This window comes from Canis lupus, chromosome 18 (assembly GCF_048164855.1).
Source record: "Canis lupus baileyi chromosome 18, mCanLup2.hap1, whole genome shotgun sequence".
NCBI classification, from domain to species: Eukaryota; Metazoa; Chordata; class Mammalia; order Carnivora; family Canidae; genus Canis; species Canis lupus.
Window position 1 is genome coordinate 47,611,408 of NC_132855.1, and position 8,078 is coordinate 47,619,485.

An 8,078-nucleotide genomic window follows, 5' to 3' on the forward strand; every position below is an offset into this window, starting at 1 on the left:
TTGTTCCCTGGAAAATAAACCTATTCTGTAACTTCTGTAACATTCCATGTATTTTATCGAAAAAGTCAGAAGAATGAAAACATGTGAACTTTTTAATTCTTTTCAAAAAACTTTTCTCTATTTTTACAGTGAAATAGTTAATTCAGTAAATTTCCCATAGTTAGCAAGAAACAGCATAGCTATTTTAAATAATATCATTTACTTCTTTCAGATGTTTATTGTTCACTCTGAACCTGAATTTATTTTTCTTTAAAGATTTATTTTTATTTATTTTAGAAAGAGAGAGAGAGAGAGAGAACCTGCAATATGGGGAAGGGGCAGAGGGAGAGGGAGAGAATTCTCAAGCAGATTCCCTACTGAGTGTGGAGCCCTGACATTGGGGTTCCATCTCATGACCATGAGATCACTACCTGAGCCAAAACCAAAAATTGGACCCTCAACTGACTGAGCCACTCAGGCATCCTTGAACCTGAATTTCTAAGCAATAAAATAATGTATTCCTGCCTAGGTGCCCTTAAAAAATGAAAGTGACATTATTCTAAGAAAAGAAGTGTGATTGCCCCACTGTTATGTCTGCTTAGACAACACCCTATGTATTACAGGACAGGTGCCAATAGCAAGGCTAGCAGGTTTAGACTAGAGTGTGTGGTGCTATGCATACAGTACTAAAAATATCTAAGGATCACAGGGAAAATACCTTTGTGAAAAATATCTTACCCTCTTCCAAAAAAAGGTCCAAAGGATCCAAAGTCACTATGTGAAAAGTTAATATAACTGTACCGTGAACTATATTACATTTATATATTTTTTTCTCCCCTTTAACTTTTGACCTTCCTCTCTTAAGCTCAAAGAGTCACATGATTTTTGTGCTGAAAACCCTCAAAAAGTTATTCTATTGTTCTCATTTCACAGTGAGGAAATGGAAAATCTTAAGGTTAAATAAATAAGTGAATGTGACACAGTTAGTGACAAAGCCTCCGCCTGGCACACACTTCTGCAGCTAAATGACTGAACTTTAAGCAATTCATTCAAAATCATGATCAGGAAGATTCTAGATATCAAATGAAATGATTAAAAAAGTTAATTGTCATTCCCATCAGTTTTTTTCTAAGTTTTCTTAAGAGGTATATTACAGTTCAAAATCTGAAGAATACTTTGTCTTGCATCTTTGTTTTCAAATATCTAATTCATAGAATTAAAAACAATGCACACACATACATACACATACAAAATTTGAAATCCAGAAGTTACTGTAGTTACAGTAATGAAGTGCCTAGGTGCTCAAAATTCTATTTGTTCCTATTTAAGGGGGTTAGCTTAAATTGTCATGTTGTTTAATTCAATTTCTCTATGCAAATTTTGCATTTCTCATTGAGAGTAGTGTTTCAGTTGTGGGCAATAGGCAATTGCTTCAGATTTTATCCACTTTAGTATCAGTACTAAATTCATTATTAAAACCCCTAAAAATTACTTTTTATAAGTTGTGTCTCATTCCAGCAAATAACACTTCAGAGTATAAGAATCAATTTCCCCCAGGATATCTCATTTAAATTCTCAGACAACAGCCTTAAGGGGGAATTTATTTTCCTTAACGTTTTTTAGCACTTATAAAACTGAGCCTCTGAGATTTGCTTATAGTCACAGTTCTGTATTATACATCAGTCTTATTTAGAGAACTCCAAATAAAGTGTCTGTAGGTAATAGTATTATACCAATGCTAATTTTCTTAGGTTTGAATAAATAAATGTACCATAGTTGCATAAAATGTTAACAATGGGGAAAACCAGATGAAGTGTATACTGGAACTCTGTACTATCTGTGTAACTTTTTGGTAAATCTCAAAGTATTGCAAAACTTTGATTTTTAAAAATAGGTCCTCTATTCTCAGAGTTTAGTAGCATTTTAGATCTGGCAGGGGAGAATATGACCTTTTCATTTACAGATAAGGAAACTGGTGCCCAAGCTGACTTTCCTAAACTCAAACCAGACAGGCTCCCAATTACCAAGCTGGCTCTTTCACCATACCTGCTTGATTTGCAGGGCACATGTAGAAATTGCATACTTCGATTCTAAAAATTTTGTCAGCAAGTTCACAGGTCCTACTTCCTTTTGGAGGCACTTGCAGAAGGATATGTACAATCTGTTGCAATGCCTAAATTCATTATATTTGTGAATCGATCTTCCAATGACATGACTATTCAAACTATGTGCACCTGCAAAGGCCCCCAGCAGTTCTTACCATCTGGTCCGGTGATGTAGGAAGACACTTGCTTCCTTACTGTTTCTGGTTGCTCGTTATTGGTACTGCAGCTTTTTGTCAACTGACTTCTTTTTTCCCATTTATCTTTCTTCTTGTGTCCACTGAGTGAGGATGTAAAAGTGGCAGTCATGAGAATTCTGAAGATGTGTGCTTCTCCCCACCCCTAGTATTTAAGAGACATCTACCAATTAAGGGTGCCTGGGTAGCTCAGTCAGTTAACCATCTGACTCATGATTTCAGCTCAGGTCAGGATCTCAGTGTTGTGGGATTGAGCCTTGCGGTGGACTCCATGCTCAGCAGAGTCTGGTTGTCCCTCTACTTCTGCTCCTCCCCTGCCTGTGCTCTCAAATAAATAAATAAATAAATAAATAAATAAATAAATAAAAATCTTATATAAAAAGAGAGACATCTCAGTTTAATAAGATTCAGATACAAATTACCTGGTATGCACTCTTCTCATTTTTGATCTCTGGGATCAAGGAGAAGCACACTTCTTCGAAATTTGGTTCTGTGATCCTACCTAGCTGAAGCTACTTAGTATATTCCTCTTCCCAGCAAAGTTTGTGTGTGCATACCTGCTTCCTTCCTTTTGCAAGCCACCTCACTGAACAGGTGTTGGAATATGAATTTTTCTTTCAAGACTGTTCTCACCGCCTGGACTGTGAACACAGCTTCCGTCCTCACCCTTTCCTGACCCAAGGACTGTTGACCTTGGCTATTGAAGGATCATGTGATGCTAGTAAGCATATACTAAGAGCATATACTAAAGAGAAAGAATAACTGTATGGAAGCACAAATGCATTATTGCCAGTTTTCCTATGTTCTGGCAAAAGCATGGAACCAAAAAGAGAGGAAGATTTAAAAATAACAACTCTGTTTTTATATTTTTCTTTTTTCTTTAAGATTTTATTCATTTCTTAAAGTAATCTCCACCCCAAAGTGAAGCTCAGACTCATGACCCTGAGATCAAGAGTCACGTGCTACACCAACAGAGCCAGCCAGATTTCATGTTCTTCATGTTTTTACAGTTTTCATGTTTCCTCCCAGTCTTAGTTCACATGCATAGATATGTTAAGCAAGTATACTATATTCTACTTTATATTTTTTTCCCTTTAACATTAAATCAGGTGCATTTTTTTCATTTTGCTATAGTTGTCATTATGTTCATTTTAGTAGATGCATACTATGCATAATTTCCAGAGTGTTAACTATGTGTCCATTGTTTAAAATATGTTCTTTAATTCCCACAAAACCTTACAGGGGAAGTATTGTTTTGCTCATTTCATCTTACTTACAAAGTAAAAACGGGCTCAGAGTGGTTAAGTAACTCGCTCAGATTCATGCATCTAGGGAGAGGGTAATAAGTCAGGATTCAAACCAAGGTGTGTGGACTTCAAAGTCTATGCTACTTATCTACCAGTGGTTCTCTGGCTGTACACCAGAATCACATGGGAGCTTTAAGAAATATTACTGCTTCATATTAGAGATTTGATGTAACTGGCCTGGGGTACGACCCCAGGCATCAGGTTGTGCAACACTCCACGTATTTTAATGTCCAGATACTGCTCTCTGTGATAGCTTTATTGTAGAGACAACAGAAGAGGAGAAACACAAGTAAATCATAAATGAAATGAATGAGTTATTTAACTTCAAAAACGGCTTCATAAGTTTTATGTCTTCTGCCGAATTATGGTCATCTACATATGTGAGTCTCGGAGTCATTAGCATACAGACATAAAGTGAGGCCATGGCTGTAATTAAGCTGGCTCTTGCAAAGCATGTAGTGAGAAGGGAAAAAGAAGAACAGAGCCCGGGGGATAGTATTTAAGAGCTGTGTAGAAAAAGAGCAGAAGAGCTATAATACAGGTTATTGCCAGGATTTTTCAATGCTAAGGGCTGTCAAGTGGCCATGTAGGAGAAGGCCTGAAAACCCGTGGAATCAGCACCAAGTCCTCATGGGAACGTTCATGGGAGAACATGGGGGAGCAGTATGGGTAAGGCAGATTTCAGTGATTGAGGCAAATGTGGGAGGTAAGGAAGTGGAAACAATCTATATGGACCTTTTTTTTTTACTGAAATTTTGGCTTTAAAAATGTATCGGTGTGTGTTCAGCTGTAAGCATAGGGATACCTAAATAAAAGTGACTTCTACAATAGAGACCCTCTCACTCTACATACACACACACCAGATAACAAGAAGCCCAGAGGAGGGCAGTTCATAGATTTAGACTCTAGTTGGCTTCTCTGGGATACTCGTGGCCACCATTTATGGTCATGAGATGGCAGATGCATCTTCAAATATGATATCCTCACATGACAACATCAAAGGGATAGGTCTCCTTTTATGCTTCTCCTTTTATTAGGGAGGAAACCTACAAGGGATTTTCAGCAAGTGAACATCTGGCATTTCTGTCCTATATATTGGGAGGTAGGTTCTGCTTTCAAAGAAGTAGGGAAAGAGAAGGATGGTTACATGGGTGACCACAGAGTTCCACAGAGAGTATGAGGAGAGCATGGTAGCCAGAGGTAAACATGGACTCTGGCTTGTTTGTTTTAATATGGTTGAAGCTGGGCATGTTTAAATGCTTTTCATAGAAAAAAATTGATCATAATAGAGGGGCCCCCATGATTGTGGGATACATGGGAAGTAAAACATGAAAGATGGATGGTGTCTCTTTCATTCTAATTGGAGAGAAGGAGAAATGAAGAGGGTGGTTATAGTACATGTGTTGGTTTGCTGGAGTTGAGGGGACCTCCAATGATGGCTTTGGTTTCTTTCCTGTGACATGAGTGGCTGACTTATCTGTCAAGGGCGGGGGAACAAAGACAATGCAAGAGAGAGTTGCCCAGGTAAGACAGGATTTCCAGCTGGTTTTAGGGGCGCAGTTGAGGTTGGCTGCCTTGAATTTAAAGTTATTCTAATTAGGGGCATTCATGATTCCTTCCCCCCCCCCCCCACCAGCTGCTCTAGACACCTGGCCATGGGTGCTGAGATGACAGAACGATGGCTATCTCAGGGGACTTTCTGCACAGGTACGGTAAAATAAATGGGACAAGGGAACTGAAGACATTGTTGAAAGAGCAAATTTACTGATAGCACACACAACCTGAAAGGAGAGAAAGTGAAAACAGGGGAATAGATCCACTGGGAGAAATTCAAGAAACCAAAGGATCAGAGATACTGAAGTGGCCGAGCAACTGATATGGAATGAGTAAAGTGGAAGGATTGGAGGATAAGGCTTAGTAAACCTCTAGTTGTATTAGAATGAGTGGCTTAAGTACAATGAAAATCAAGAAATGAAAAGCTATCAGTATTGGAAAGCTCATCTATATGGCCTGAGGCCCAATTTGTAAACATAAAAGTGGACGAAAGAAGTGGTTTTCAAACTTCAATAGGCATGTGACTCTCCTGGGAATCTTATTAAAATTCAGGTTATGACTCAGTAGATCTGGGATGAAGATTGAAGCTCTGCGGTTATAATGAGTCCAGGTGATGCCAATTTGTTGGTCCAGGACCCACACTTTGAGTGACGAGACACTAGATAACCCCATCATGGTCTTCTATACATACTCCCTTCTTTATTTAAAGAATCCTCTATCCCACTTTGCAGAAGGGGGTGGACCCTAGTAGATACCTGTTGTACCTGGCCCCACCTGTTGACTGGTTGGGGGGGGGGTAGAGGACCTAAGACAGGTGAAAACCACCCATAATCCAAACTCAGGTGATTGAAATTTTTCACGAGATTCTGAACTAACAAAACAGAGACTAAGCCTGCAAACCAGTAGTGGGCAATGGCTCTATATGATCTATTTTCCCAAGTTCAGCAGCAAAACAATCTTAGGCCATAGGTCACTTGAAATTTTGGGGAGTGATAATCATGAAGAAACCGGTTCTTAGGAAAAAAAGAATGGATCAGAGGCATAGAAAAGTAGTGAGACAAAAGAATAAGAAGCTTGAGAGTAAGTGGGTCATTATATCCAATTCAATCTTCCTCCTCAAATAGGCCCTACACAAATACCTGGCCTCTTTGGCTTGCCTTCTTGACTTTTATCCTCACATTGGCTGAATCATACTTTTCTTCAGGGTCTTGATTTAGAAGGCTCCTTGAGGAAGCTTTCCCTGTCAACCGAAGCTGGTAGGTGCCCTCCTGGTTTTCCCTATAGCACTCACTGGTGTCCATTTGGATATTTGTCAGGTGTCTTGTACATTCTCTACTAATTTTTTTTAAGTAAAAACAGGTTGAATTTAGATATTCTAGGTCCATTTATTAACATAATCTTCACTTTTTTAAAAAAAGATTTTATTTATTCATGAGAGACAGAGAGAGAGAAGCAGAGACACAGGCAAAGGGAGAAGCAGGCTCAATGCAGGGAGTCCGATGTGGGACTTGATGCCGGGATCCCAGGATCACATCCTGAGCCAAAGGCAGATGCTCAACTGCTGAGCCACTCAGGCATCCCTTACTTTTTATATAAGAAGGAGCTCAAGAGAGGTTAGATGACTTGCCCAAGATCACAAATCTTATGGGTGGTGCCATTAGGGTTTGAGGGCAGATCTGATCTACTTCAAAACTTGTGCTCTTAGCCACTGTATCTTGTCTGTCTCTTTCTTGATTACCTTTATTCCCTGTCTGGTGGTTGACTGGTACAGAGCAGGCTCCCAAAGGTATTTGTTAAATGAATGTGGCTGAATGTGAATGAAGTTATTTGTTAAGCCCATCAATCTTTTTTTTTTTTTTAAGCCCATCAATCTTCTATCAGAACTGGGTGCAGGACTGTGTAGCATTCTCATGAAAACAAAAAATCCTGCACAAGATCATTTATGAAATACATAACTGGGAGACCAGATATGCACCATACCTGACTCTATTCAGTGCTGCAAATTACAAATCGATGGATTTGTGGTTCTTAGTCCATCTCCTGTTCTAATCCCTTGACCTGAACCACCAAAAGACCACCTGGAATCCTTGCTTGGGAATGCTTCACCGCTACAGCGTTCCAACACGGGTTCTCCCTGCATAGGAGCATTGTCAGAGCTTTATTTTTTTTCTTAAGATTTGATTTATTTATTCATGAGAGGCACACACACACAGAGAGGCACAGACACAGGCAGAGGGAGGAGCAGGCTCCATGCAGGGAGCCCGACGCGGACTCGATCCTGGGTCTCCAGGATCACACCCCCGGCTGAAGGCGGCGCTAAACCGCTGCGCCCCGGGGCTGCCCTGGAGCTTTCTTTAATCTCGGAGCTGCAGCGTCCAGCGAACCTAGCCGGGTTGCGTTTGTTCCCTAATATTTATGACTTCAGATGCGGTGACACTTATGTTGCCTGTTAGGCCTGTCCACCTCCAGTTCTCTCTGCTCTTAACACCCGTTAAAGAGGTTGACACACGAAGTGTTCTCTGTGGCTGCAAACATGCTGAGTCAGCACATCCACGACCGGCATGAGTGTGCAAGTCAAAGCGGTACCTTGCAAGTGTCACGTCCCGACTGTTTCTTTAAATGCCACAGGATCCCTATCAAAACAAGACAAAAACAAACATACGGACAATCCTAAACCAAACCTATCAGTGCCCCCCGTTGCATTCCAGTCGTGCACAGACTAGGCTGGCTAAAATAGGCTGCTTTAAAGAGGTTTCCAGCCACGCGCAGAGCTGGCCTCGGAGATGCTCTTTACCCACGTGGCGCGCGGACGCTAATTGCTAAGAGGCTGAGAAACGCGCAGCCGGGAGACCGACCGCCCCGCCAGGAGTAACCCGGCACCTCCAGGGATAAAGCTCCGCAGCGCGTGCGGCGCCCGGGCGGGCGGGAGAGGCTGCCGG